Source organism: Lepidochelys kempii, chromosome 6 (genome assembly GCF_965140265.1).
Source record: "Lepidochelys kempii isolate rLepKem1 chromosome 6, rLepKem1.hap2, whole genome shotgun sequence".
NCBI classification, from domain to species: domain Eukaryota; kingdom Metazoa; phylum Chordata; order Testudines; family Cheloniidae; genus Lepidochelys; species Lepidochelys kempii.
In genome coordinates, this window is record NC_133261.1 from 21687515 (window position 1) to 21702214 (window position 14700).

Here is a 14700-nt window from a genome sequence, read left to right on the forward strand (position 1 = left end):
GAAAATACACAAGTAGCTACAAGCAAATACAGGCCAAAACCAACTATGAAATAAAATTACAGCTTGTACAAGACTTTCTCCCAGCATGTAAAGATGCTGCTGGAAGGCTCCCGGCAGTTGTTTATGGTCCATAAATACCAGAAACAATGCCAGCACTGGACTGTCGGATACTTAAGAGCTGATTTACAGCCATTATCCCAAATTACCCCCAAAATCCTTCCCTTTCACAAAGGGTACTTACTGTTCATTTGTAAATTAGCAGCCGATGTACTTAAAACCTGTTGACTGGTCCATACTTGGAACTAAGCTTTATGCGCTTCTGCTTACTATTCAGAGGGAGATATGTATTAGCAAGCTGTAGTTTTTCAATAATGGTGACAGAAGTTTAATTGTATGGGGAAATGTCTTTAAAAGGGTTTTGTTTGTTTGTTTGTTTTCCAAGGAATATTCCGGGTTACTTGTCCAGTTATTTAACTACATGGCTTACTAATGCTAAGCCCCAAAAGCCTGTGTGCACATATTATATAAAATATACATGGACATACATACAAGGGAGACAGGCAGACACTTTGAGATTTTAAATAACAAAACTACACTAACTTCCCAAGTAAAAAGGTTTAAGTGAAGAGGCATGAGCCACCAGGCTCAGCAGAGATATTTGTAGGGGACGATTGAGTAATGGTGACCAGCCCTCCCCAGCTGCTCATATGGCAGGGTCAGGATAGGAAAAAGGGAAGCAAACTCATTTACCCAAAAAGCAGCTGTCCTTCTCCCTAATCTGACAGATACCTGCTACAAAGAGCAATTCTCTTAATTTGAGACGCCATGGCCCTCCCCATCCATCCCTGTAAAGAAACTCGTATCTCATTTGTGACTTCCTCTCAAAGACCAACTCCTTCCAACCCCACACTAATAAAGCTGCCCTTGATTTGAGAAAATGAGGACCCCTTCCCACACTCAGACACAAAGAGCTGCTCCTTGCATCATCAAAGGAAGACTGCCTTCAATTTGAGACACGGGTGTGTGTGTGTGTGTGTGTGTGTTCTCTCTAATGTGACTAGTGATTTTGGGTGTCCAGTTTGAAACACCTTATAGGAACTTCATTATCAGAAAGTGCTGAGCACCCAACTCTGAAAATTGGACAACTTTAAGGTGCCTCAGGTTGGGCACCCAAAACCTCTACTCACGTTTGAAAATCTTGACCAAAGACTATAATGTGCAATAATATCAACCTCTCTCTCTACGGTACTTAAATGGCCTCCGTACTTGAGCATCTCATGACTTTCAAAATATTAATCCTCACAACACCCTTGTGAGGTAGGAAAGTGCTATTATCCCCATTTCACAGATGGGGAACTGAAGTACGGAGAGAGAATGTGTCTACATCACAAAAAAACCCAACCAACCCTGGGGCACTGAATCTCAGAGCTCGAGTCAGTTGACTTGAGCTCAGGGGTCCTGTTTGCAGGGCTAAAAATAGCAGTGTAGACATTCTGACTTGGGCTCAGAGACCCTTTCCCTTCATCAAGTTTCAGTGCCTGGGCTCTAGCCCAGGCAGGAGCATCTACACTGCTTTTTTTAGCCCTCCAGCCTGAGCCCCACCAGCTCAATTGACCCAGGCTCTGAGAGTCAGAGGCAGAGGTTTTTTCTTTGCAGCGTAGACATACCCTCAGTGACTTGCTCACAGTCACACAGGCAGTCTGTGGTGGAGCAGGGAATTGAACCCAGTTTCCCCAACTCCCAGACTAGCCCCCTAACCACTGAATCATCTTATCAAAACCATAAATACACTCAGACAAGCATAAATTAACAAAGCTGGACATGGGCAGTGCAGGATACAGCAAGCTAGCTGCATTAGTAAACATTCAATGAAAGTTTATCCTTATTTTTAAATAATGTATTCCAGTATCATCTACACAAAAATACATTTGGGAGATCTACACTCAATAGCAGGACATTCATCCACTGCATTACTGGGGAACCAGCTCTCCTGTCAGCAGTATGTAAAACTCTACTTCGGTTCATAAAAGACACTCCTACAGCACATACTCCACTTTTCATTGGAGCTGATAGGAGAAACAGCAGCTCCCATCTATGCATTGAACAGGCTACCTCCTACTTAATTCACAAACCTAAATCAGATTAGGCATATTCAAACCAGATGTGTATAGGATTCCTGTATCAAGGAGCTAGGCACTGACCCTCAAGTTACAACCTCCATAATGTATAAGCATGTTGGTATATTTTACACCTTCATCATCATCAGAGTTTATTATGTCATCAGCTTAGTATTATAGACTGATGTGCATGGGATGGATTGGAAAAGACCAGCAGTTGTTGCAGGGAAAACATTCTGAACAATGCTCACCTCCTTGATTATACAGGTTCACTTCAGAGATGGTATGAAAAAGGTCCAAAAATTCTCATTTACACTGGTCTAGACCTAAAACTTAGGTTAGCCAAGCTAAATCACTCAGGGCTGTGAAAAATGTCATGCCCTGAGCACCATAGTTTGGTTGACCTAACCCCTAGTGTAGACATGGCTAGGTCAACATGGCTAGGTCAACAAAAGGATTCTTCAGTCAACCTAACCACCATCTCTCAGAAAGGTGAATTACCTACATTGACAGAAAAACCCCTTCCACTGTAGTGCAGACACACCCATAAGCATTTTTACACTCTTCTGGCAGTGTAAAATGTCTGTAAAGTGGGTGTACATTAAAGTGAGTGTAAACATAGTTTGCACCCACTTTACACTGCAAAGGGGGTCTTAGGCTTGTTGACATGGCATATTTTTCCAGTTATACTAGCATAATTTTATTAGGATAGTTAAACCACTTTAGTTATAACAATGTAACGTCCTGCATGGACACTTACTGTGGAATAAGTGTGCCTTTTTTCAGCCTAGCTTAAACCACTTCAAAAGAATAAACTAAACTGGAAAAAAGGCCCTCTCATTCTGGAATAAGAGTGTCCACATCAGGGAGTTATACAAGTATAATAATAATGCTTAAATTCATCCCTACCTTATACTGGTACAACTTCCTCATGTTGTCAGAGCTCAGTGTAACTGAGAATTCAAGCCTCAGTCTCTCACCTCAGCCTTATTCTTGATTGTGAAGTTAGCTAGAATGACTGGCAGCCATGAGGACTTCACACAAATATCTGCACTATACAAACATTCATAACACTACACTTAAGCGCTTATTGTGCTCTCAGCACATGATTTTCAAACATTCATAACTAATTTATAAACCATTTATTTTTCCCAACCACAGTAAAGCAGCCTCTCCCTCATTCGAGGTTACATACAGGGCCAAGCAAGGAATTTTACACACAAGCCACCGGTGAATAATCCAAGGGCTGTAGAAAGTATCCAAAAAGCTCTTGGGCAAAAATCCTGGCTTCTCTGGCCCTGAGAGTCTTGCCATTGACTTCAGTGGGGTTAGGACATCACCCTCAAGTTAAAAGTGATCATCATCTTGTGCAGGTAGACTCCCCCCCACCCCAAAAAAGTTGGAAATATTTTATTCAAATTTACACAGAAAAACTAACCTCTAAGCTAAGACTAAATATGAAAAGTTTCAACTTGAAAGGGTTTTTTGGTTGTTTGTTTTTTAGGTTATAAGCTCCCAAAATTAGAGACTTCGAATGGGTGAATTATCTCAACAATAACCATAGCTTCATTATTTATCTATCTTTGGGTTTTATACCGCTATAGCCAAGTCCCTAGGGGACTACATGGAGCCTCTGGCACTTCTCCCATACTTGAGCGAAGATTCACATAGACTCTTTTGGCGCGCAAACTCTGAACCAGGAAGAGTCTTTTCTTGTCAAGCACATTGTCTGTGTTCAATAATGAAGTAAAGCTGTCCATAGTAGGCTTTTGCTGTTCACCTTTCTCAGTTCAGTAGCTCTTCCTTAATGTTATTTCATGGGGCACCTATTTTCTTTTTGTTTGTGCTGTTGTAATTCCTTGTCTTTGGTTACTACAGAAGAGCTTTTGCAGCCTTACTGCCGTCTCTGAAGATAGTCTGGCTCAGACTTACTTAAATTTATATTGTAGCAGCAGCCAGAGACTTCAACCATGTTGGACCCCAATGTGCTAGGCACCGTACACAGTCATATGACAGGTTTCAGAGCAGCAGCCATGTTAGTCTGTATTCGCAAAAAGAAAAGGAGGACTTGTGGCACCTTAGAGACTAACAAATTTATTTGAGCATAAGCTTTTGTGAGCTACAGCTCACTGAATGCATCCGATGAAGTGAGCTGCAGCTCACGAAAACTTTAGAGACTAACAAATTTATTTGAGCATAAGTTTTCGTGAGCTGCAGCTCACTTCATCGGATGCATTCAGTGAGCTGTAGCTCACAAAAGCTTATGCTCAAATAAATTTGTTAGTCTCTAAGGTGCCACAAGTCCTCCTTTTTTTTTTTTTTTTTTTTTTAGTCAAATGACAGACTCTACAGCCCAAAGAGCTTATGAAATAAAAGGAAGAACAAAGAAGTGGGTGCGTAGTGGAAGATAAAAGGGCGTTTTAGTACACATGAGATGTGTGAATGATTTTTAGCCAATCAGTCGCAGTAACCAAATGTATCTCCTCTGGGAGATCATTATGTAATCAAGCCCCCTGGCTTGAGAGCTTCTCCCTGGGCAATGTCAGGCATATCGTCCCAAAGGAGCACAGCTGTCTTGGAAAGTCATGAATGAAGACAGTTTCTGATTAAATCAGGTCCCAAGCTGCTGAGGGCCTTAAAGATAAAGATCAGGGCCTGGAATTAGCACTGAAAGCCAGTGGCTGGTGAAGTATGCTGATGTGACCTGTTAGCTTTTCCTCCCACCAAAGACTCGCTTTAGTTCTGTTTTATATAACACACTGCTACATTTACTAAGGCTCTGCTTGAGAGAACAGGCATGTGGGTTATTTTAAAATTAGACCTAATATAACACGGAAGAAAATAGTTACAAAGTTGAACCTGCCTACAGCTAGGACAAAACCAAACCTATAGGGTCTTCAGCAATATGGCCACTCTCACCTGCCTTGATCAACAGATCCGCTTCTGCCTTCAGTCACTATAAACAGGGTAAGAATTCTGAAGGCTTTCCATGCAAAGAAGGAGAATAAATAGTACAGACTGGACATCCCAGAGTTTGTTTAGGTCAGATCTTAGAATGCCCAGATAAATACACAGAATTCTTCCTTCGGGGAAAGTTTGCACAATACTAAATGAAATACTATATGATCCCACATTTAACCGAGTATTGATATTTACCAGGCGATGAGACTGGATTAGTTGGTGTAACAAACTCAGAAAGAGCTCATTATAAAACAGTATTCATGACAAAACAGGCTCTAGAAATGTAAAAAATCTCCTTGTCATAGATGGATAGATAAAAAGGAGTAGCAACAAAGTTGCCTTATATGAGAGAGCCAAATATATACATCTTGTAGGGTAACAAAACAAAACAAAAAAATCTTTGAAAAAACCTGCAACTCCCCCTCCTGAAATATCTAGACACAAGAAGAAAGGATTGAATCTTATGTTTACATTAATTTAATAAAACAGATCAAAAACTAATTATATATGTTACAGTTAAGTTGAGCAACGATTGTAATAAAGTTATATGGTTAATACAAATTTTGACAGAAATACTTTAACAAAATAATTTGTTACATTGTATTTTGTTTAACAATACTGTATCAACTTACTGAAAGTGAAAATAATATTTTAAACTTGTGTTGTGATGTCAAGAAGCTATTTTGACTCTGAGCTAGTTCTCACCTAGTGTTGCTCCCTTGAAGTCAACACCGCCATGTTAAGTTATGCCTGCTGAGGATCTGGGCTCTTTTCTAGTTACTACACCTTTAATTTACAAGTTAGTTACAGCCAGAGTACAGACTGAGCCAAACAAGCAAATTGGGTAGCTATTCATTAAAAGGCTGTTCACACTGCACTTAATCTATTTTGTTGTTATAGCCCCTGGATTTTTTATTCAATAAAAGTAATTTTAGTTAACTGAAGCTACAATTGGCTTATATGGTAACAAAAGATATTAGAAATTATCTTGCAATGAGAATGCGGCCCTTTGAAATAGTCAAGCAAGCTTGTGAAAGAAGAGGGCCCCTTTGGGGAAGAACAGAGACGAAGACATTAAAAAGACCATTTATGGGAAAACGGGGCTATTCCCACTTTTATGGAAAAGATGGAAAATTCTAAAGTTTACGTAAAAAGCCAGCAGCAATATTTTTATGCCAACAACACTGAAGACTGCAAAAAGAAAAGATGCATTTTCCGGAACTGAGAGAGATACAGGCAGCTGAACATTGTTGATAAAAAGGAACCCAATCTTGGTAGGAGATGGGGAGACAGCTGTGGCGTTTGAGTGTGGGACCCTACTGGGACCAGGGTTTAATCACAATTTAGCCGACAATGCCGAACACGCTATGCCACAATCTACTCTCTTCACAACCACATTTGAATGTCATTGAACTGAGTCATGTGGACAAGCCACAAAAGAAATATTCAACATTCTGAGAGTGCAGCTCTGCCTACGTCACATGGAAGAAGGAAGGGCCACACTACAAGGAAGGATGGCAACAGGAGTCATTATGATAAGACAACAGCAAACCAGAGTGCTAGAGTGGTAGTAAAAGCGGACATGCAACTCTGGCTTGTCATGCGCCACAGCAAGGGAAGCCATTCAGGAGAAGGAAGCCTGAAAGGATGAGGAGAAAGAACCCATTCTAAAAAATGCCTCACTGAATTGAGATGCCTTGTGATTTATACCACTTCTCGGAACTGTTTGCAATACAGAGGAAGAGGGACAAATGGCTCCCCCTATCGGAGACGCAACATAAGCCATGAACGTATCTGCTTGGCTTTCTCCTGACATTTTAAACTACTTTTAAGTCAACAAAACAACCCAGTAAGAGTTTCACCCAAGGACCCTCCGAGGAGGGAGTGAGGAGAGGAGAGGAGAGTTTCTTGAAAGGAACCCTCAGTGATGAGTTCGTGACTCGGAGATTAGAACACTTTTGTTTCTAAAGGGGGAGATCGTAAGTTTGACGTTTTAAATACAAGCATTAAATTCAGCACAGCAATGAAAGGGTCAGGCTGCAAACAGAAAATTACCCAACATTTCTAACTTCAAAACTGAGACAACTCTGCTCATGTTTGCTGCCTTTCCCACAGCCTGTTTGTCACTCTTGGATTGTAGTGGTAACTGATCCAAACTATGCTTTGCTCTGAAGAGAGGTTTAGAATATGTATGTTTATAAAATGTCTCTTAAGAAAAGGGAAAGGAGAATTTGCTTTTCAGGACTTTAATCATTCATGTCAGAAAGTAACTTAAATAAGGACTTGAAGACTTAACAAGGTAGACCTAAGATAGGCATGCAGTTTGGGTAACTGCATGAGTGAAAGGCTAATTAGATGCAATTACACATGCATTTTAAATCTTTACATCAAGACTGGAACTTTTTCTAAAAGGTACGGTATAGCTCAAGCAGACATTATAGGCTTGATGCAGAAATTACTGGGCGTAATTCTATGGCCTGTGTTATGCAGAAGGTCAGGTTAGATGACAATCATGGCCCCCTCTGTTCAGAAAAGTCTTATATCTTTAAGGTGAGAATTCCATATTTAACTTGTCTGAAAATTTAACCCAGTTGTTCAGTCCTGTGATGTAAAGATATTTACCAAAAAAACCTACCCTACCCATCCCCCACCAAATCTAAAAAAGCTGATTTTAATACAATAAAAGCATTGTGTTGGCTACTGAGGATAAAATATTACTCTATAATAAGTTACTGTGCTTAAATAATTAGTACATCTTTTTAGTCAAGTCAGCCTCTTTGAACTTCTTTTATTACAGCATTTGCTTCTAATAGAATCCACATTCCATAAACTGTTCAAATCCCAGATATAGTTACGGGTGGCATTCCACTCCAAATCCTTTTTTCAGTTGTTCATAACTTTGTTAAAATTGTTCCTTTCGGGCATCAAACTTCTCATACCTGGAAACCAGATTTCAAATACTTTTCAAGTATTGCACATTGTGCTTTTATAATTCTGTTTTGGTGGCCTGGGGTGATGCGGAGGGGGGGAAGGAGGGGAGGGGGGCGAGGGGGAAATTATATCCTTGCAAAAGTTTCAGATGACTGGGGCTTTGTTTTAGCTTTTAAACGTGGTTTTTCCTTTTAAAAACATAAAAACAAAACCTGTTCTTGTATTGGTTTCAGAGTAGCAGCCATGTTAGTCTGTATTCACAAAAAGAAAGGAGTACTTGTGGCACCTTAGAGACTAACCAATTTATTTGAGCATAAGCTTTCGTGAGCTACAGCTCACTTCATCGGATGCATTCAGTGGAAAATGCAGTGAAGATATTTATATACACACAGAACATGAAAAAATGGGTGTTTATCGTGCACACTGTAAGGAGAAAAGGAGTACTTGTGGCACCTTAGAGACTAACCAATTTATTTGAGCATGAGCTTTCGTGAGCTACAGCTCACTTCATCGGATGCATACCGTGGAAACTGCAGCAGACTTTATTTATACACAGAGAATATGAAAAAATACCTCCTCCCACCCCACTGTCCTGCTGGTAATAGCTTATCTAAAGTGATCATCAGGTGGGCCATTTCCAGCACAAATCCAGGTTTTCTCACCCTCCACCCCCCCACACAAATTCACTCTCCTGCTGGTGATAGCCCATCCAAAGTGACAACTCTTTACACAATGTGCATGATAATAAAGTTGGGCCATTTCCTGCACAAATCCAGGTTCTCTCACCCCCTCACCCCCCTCCCAAAAACCACACACACAAACTCACTATCCTGCTGGTAATAGCTCATCCAAAGTGACCATTCTCGGTTTTCTCACTTCCCCCCCACCCCCTGTAAGGAGAGTGATCACTTAAGATGAGCTATTACCAGCAGGAAAGTGGGGGGGGGGAGGGGGGGAAGAAAACAAAACCTTTTGTAGTGATAATCAAGGTGGGCCATTTCCAGCAGTTAACAAGAACGTCTGAGGAACAGTTGGGGGAGGGGGGGAATAAACAAGGCTGAACTTTGTGACTTTGTCCTCACCCATAACTATTTCACATTTGGGGACAACGTATACCTTCAAATCAGCGGCACTGCTATGGGTACCCGCATGGCCCCACAGTATGCCAACATTTTTATGGCTGACTTAGAACAATGCTTCCTCAGCTCTCGTCCCCTAATGCCGCTACTCTACTTGCGCTATATTGATGGCATCATCATCATCTGGACCCATGGAAAAGAAGCCCTTGAGGAATTCCACCATGATTTCAACAATTTCCATCCCACCATCAACCTCAGCCTGGACCAGTCCACACAAGAGATCCACTTCCTGGACACTACGGTGCTAATAAGCGATGGTCACAAAAACACCACCCTATACCGGAAACCTACTGATGGCTATTCCTACCTACATACCTCCAGCTTTCACCCAGACCACACCACACGATCCACTGTCTACAGCCAAGATCTACAATATAACCGCATTTGCTCCAACCCCTCAGACAGAGACAAACACCTACAAGATCTCTATCAAGCATTCTTACAACTACAATACCCACCTGCTGAAGTGAAGAAACAGACTGACAGAGCCAGAAGAGTACCCAGAAGTCAGCTACTACAGGACAGGCCCAACAAAGAAAATAACAGAATGGCACTAGCTGTCATCTTCAGCCCCCAACTAAAACCTCTCCAACGCATCATCAAGGATCTACAACCTATCCTGAAGGACAACCCATCGCTCTCACAAATCTTGGGAGACAGGCCAGTCCTTGCCTACAGACAGCCCCCCCAACCTGAAGCAAATACTCACCAGCAACCACATACCACACAACAGAACCACTAACCCAGGAACCTATCCTTGCAACAAAGCCCGTTGACAACTGTGTCCACATATCTATTCAGGGGACACCATCACAGGGCCTAATCACATCAGCCACACTATCAGAGGCTCGTTCACCTGCACATCTACCAATGTGATATATGCCATGTGCCAGCAATGCCCCTCTGCCATGTACATTGGGCAAACTGGACAGTCTCTACGTAAAAGAATAAATGGACACAAATCAGATGTCAAGAATTTTAACATTCATAAACCAGTCGGAGAACACTTCAATCTCTCTGGTCACTCGATTTCTGACCTAAAAGTGGCTATTCTTCAACAAAAAAACTTCAAAAAGACTCCAAGGAGAGACTGCTGAATTGGAATTAATATGCAAATTGGATACAATTAACTTAGGCTTGAATAGAGACTGGGAGTGGTTGAGTCATTACACAAAGTAAAACTATTTCCCCTTGTTTACTCCCCTCCCCTCCCGCCCCAGACGTTCTTGTTAACTGCTGGAAATAGCCCACCTTGATTATCTCTACAAAAGGTTTTCTTTCCCCCTCCCCCCACTCTCCTGCTGGTAATAGCTCATCTTAAGTGATCACTCTCCTTACAGTGTGCACGATAAACACCCATTTTTTCATGTTCTGTGTGTATATAAATCTCCTCACTGTATTTTCCACTGAATGCATCCGATGAAGTGAGCTGTAACTCACGAAAGCTTATGCTCAAATAAATTGGTTAGTCTCTAAGGTGCCACAAGTACTCCTTTTCTTTTTGTTCTTGGATTGCAGACTCTTCTACACTGCGGTTCTCTGGCGCTATGAAGCACTTGTCGTGCTGTCAATGAATAAACAGAACACCATACACAAACAAAGAAAAACAGGCTTTCATTCTCTTATGCCTGAAGTGAGGCAACACCAGAGCAGCAAACACCACTTTAAGCAGCTATACTTTCCTGGAGAGCTTCTGATGCACAGTGTCAGAGTTCCAAACTCTCCCCACACTTTATATTTATTATGATTAATAAAAGGCATCCACCACAGAGTTGGAATCTTTTTAGGATTTTTTGATTTACCAAATAATGTAACCGAATAGAGCTGGAAGGACAAGAGAACAACCAGGCTGCAAGTACAACACAATACTGAAAGGAAAAACAAGAGAATAATAAACATTTCACCTCCTGACTCAGCAGAATAGCAACAGTTATCGATGCACCACAGTATTAATCCAAAAGTTATCAGAGTCTCACTGCATACATGCCATATCTTGTGGTTCTCTATTTTACTCCCATTTCTGTAACATCCATTATTGTCTTGTACTTTACCCCACTGGCTTTGACTGTGATATTTGGGACAGAGGCATCTACATTTTTTTAATCTGTTTAGTAACATCGGCATGAGCAGCATACACAGGATTTTCTCAATAGAAAGTAGTGACAAAGAACCTAACATAAGTTAATCACAACTTATCCTACCCTTTTGTTGTGACATTACAACCTCACCCACAATTCCAGAATGGCAACATAAGAAAATGGACATTCTAAAGACAAAAATTGCAAGCACTCATATAGCACTTTACATGGACAAAGTATTGAACAGCCATTAACTAATTAATCCTCATTGGACCTCTGTAAGGTAGGTAGGTAAAGCTGCATTATCCCCATTTTACAGAAGGGTAAAAACAAATTTGAAGTAGTTTGCTCAGGCAATTCAGTGGCAGAGCGCTCACTTGAACTCAGGATCTACCAATTCCCAACCCTGGGCTCATTCGTCCCAGACAACACTGTCTCAGCAAAGAACTGCAGAACCCATAGTTCTCACATATATGTATATTCTCCTAATCCCAAAGGGTAAAATCTTTAAGGGTGCTTAAGTGACTTAGGAGTCTGTGGGTTTGTCTACATGGGAAAACTTACCAGCGTAGCTATACAGTACTACTACATGGCCATAGCTATGCAATATAACTCCCCATGCAAACACAGTCTTTCAGGATTTAGAGTACCCTTTTTATCCCAAAAGTACCATTTAAAGTGATTGGGACTTCCAGTCTTAAGTAACTTTGGCACTTCTGAAATTTTTACCAAAACTAACAAGGGACAAAATGGAGACGTGGGTAATTCTTTCATATCCGCTGTTCCTGGTACTACCCTTATCTACTCCAAGAATCCATGCAAGGAACAAAAAGTCAGCTTCTTGCCACCAAAGAGTTAATTAGTAAGAGTGGAAAGAGTAGCACGTGGATGTTGGCATATAGCAGACAGGATCACAAAAGGTGCAGAGTTTGGGAAAGAAATAATCCATAAAACTGAACCAAAAGGCCACATTCTTCTGCAAAATCAAATTTCCTGTTCCCATCCAAATTTTTTGCCCCCTTTTGAGAGAAAATCCTTGACAGAGTGTCTGGCCCAACAATGGAAAGGTACAAGCATAGTCTAAAAAGTCAGTTATATTTTGCCATTAGCCAAAGTGCCAAATGCACACGGGCTTGGTTTACCACTGCCAAAAACAAATCTATAGGAGTGTTTAAAAAAAAAAAAAAAAAAATCTGTCCTGAACATTCAAAGCAATGGTTTTAAATCTTTCTGACACTGCAAGGGGAAAAATAAAAAGTCTTTCAGCAGCTCCAAGAATTACCTTGGAAGCATTTCAAATACAGCAGGAAGAGTTAATGAAAATGGCCTTTCAACCCTTGACACTTGGGTTCAAATCCTGCCTTACTTCATAAGCGAAAGGAGTTTGTTGAGCTTACCGTAATGCCAGTGGATAGTAGTAACCAGCATCAGAAAGTGAGTGCACTACTGCGCACAGTTCTGTGATAGCAGCGAGTCTTTCAGTCCAGGACTGAGGTTCATTGGCTGAACTGTGCATGCAAGAAGCTAGCACTAAGCACTATTTCTTGGCTCTAGCTAGGAACGTTAATCTCTCATTTTTATAAATATTAAATTCAATTTTTATCAGTCAAACTTCCTGAGTAATACAATCAAGATTTTCCAACAAACTGTGTGACTTATAGTTTACTGAAACACAGCTACCGTTGTACTATTAGTCCCCACCTATTGCCTCTGAGGTAAACCGCGTGTGTGGCCTCTCACAGCTAACTTTGGAATTTCACCCTGCGATCTCTCTCTAGTTTCTTACTTAGATAATTTTCTCTAGTCCACATTGTCTAAGAGAGCAAATTTCACAAGACTTCTGACACAAAGCCTTGCCTTACTTTTTTAAATTAAACATAATGCATGAAAACACGAATGAGGCAGAGTGATGAAAATTTCCTAGCATAATTACCTCATACATCTCGCCACAAAGAGCTGTCCCAGGGGGAAGAAAGGGACTATTCATCTTCAGCAGTAGAGAAATGGCATTACTGGTTTAAATCTTAATTTGGCATTTTTCTGTATGGATCATTCCATTATAACTAATTAAATCTGAGGTTGGCACAGTGGCTTAACTGCAGAGTAACGCAAAGACCTAGATTCAAGCAACTATCCTGCCACATGAGATCCCAAAACATGTCAAAAGCATTGTTCTTTAGGATATAGCTAAAAGATAACAGCTGAGTTGCCCCTCCATCACAGCAGCAACTACTAGCCAATGAATACAAGGAACAAACCTCCGTCTTTAAGTCCATTGCCCAGCTGAGAAAAAACTTGGTCCTGCAATGGCTTCCCCCTAACGGGCCTCAGTTCAGAAAAGCACACATAAGCACTCCGCAGTGCCACTGAAGATGGAATACTGACACAAAGTGTGATAGAAGCCTCTGCATAGACCACTCAGAAGGGTTCTGTGAATCATTAGTAGTCAGCAGGCCACAAATTGAGAACCACAGCCTAAACCGCTCCTCAGAATTACACAGATATTTCTACACCTCCCACACTAGCAATAAACTAAAGGGAATCATTGGCCTCTGCTTCTGCTATGGCAGAAGCATGCCATTTTTTTGGGCAAAGATAGATGCAACACAGCCTAGCTGTGTGGGTACTTATATGTGCAGCATCCCATAATACCTGGGGGCGCAATTTATTCCCAGCGCCCCTGGGAAGCATTACCATTCCCATTTTACAAGAGGGAAGCTTTGGTCCGAACGAGTGACTCTGAGAGGTGCTGAGCATTTGCAGCTCTCACAAACATTGGTTAGAGACACAGGTGCTCAGGGCTTCTGAAAATCAGGCACAAACATGGTCTCCTAAATCTGTGAACACTGAGCCCCTTCACTCCCCAGTTCCAGAAAATTACACCAATCAAGCCCCTCTTCAAACCTGGTGTGTTATTAAGGGCCCTACTCAAACTGGTTATTTAGCATGATTTCAAACAGTGAGGCCCTCAGTCAGAGTCCATATGTAGACTTTCCACATATGATCCTTCCTCTCCTCCTGTTCATGTTTTCAAGAGCAACAAACTAGTTATCAGTGGCATCTGAATTAGCACCCATTGACTTGAATAGGGTCATTCACACTTCAGCACTTACATGTCAGACTCTCTGCAAACTCAGGCAGATATTACTGCATGTGTTATCCTTGGGTGATATTTTCAGTGCAACCATAATAGCTAGAGACTTTTGTTTTTAACAAAAACTGAGACTTCCGGAGAACATTTGGAAGGTCCGTCTGTGCCCTGTTGACTAAGCCTTTACATACTCTGTTCCTATGCTGGGAAGCATGCCCCACATTTTAGGAAACCCTAGATCAAGGCCCTGTCTACACATTAAACTTAACTTGGAATAAGGTCGGGTGTGAATTTAAAGAGGATTAACTATTCCTGATTAATTTGGAAGGAGAACATCCATATATGGAGTTAATCAGGAATAGTTATTTGAGAATAACTTTCTG

The 14700-nt window shown here is 41.1% G+C and overlaps 1 protein-coding gene across 3 annotated transcripts in view; it reads right to left on the reverse strand.

Moving 5' to 3' along the window:
• Positions 1-14700, reverse strand: part of LRP5 (LDL receptor related protein 5) — a 248622-nt gene that overhangs the window by 139539 nt on the left and 94383 nt on the right. The window lies entirely within an intron of this gene.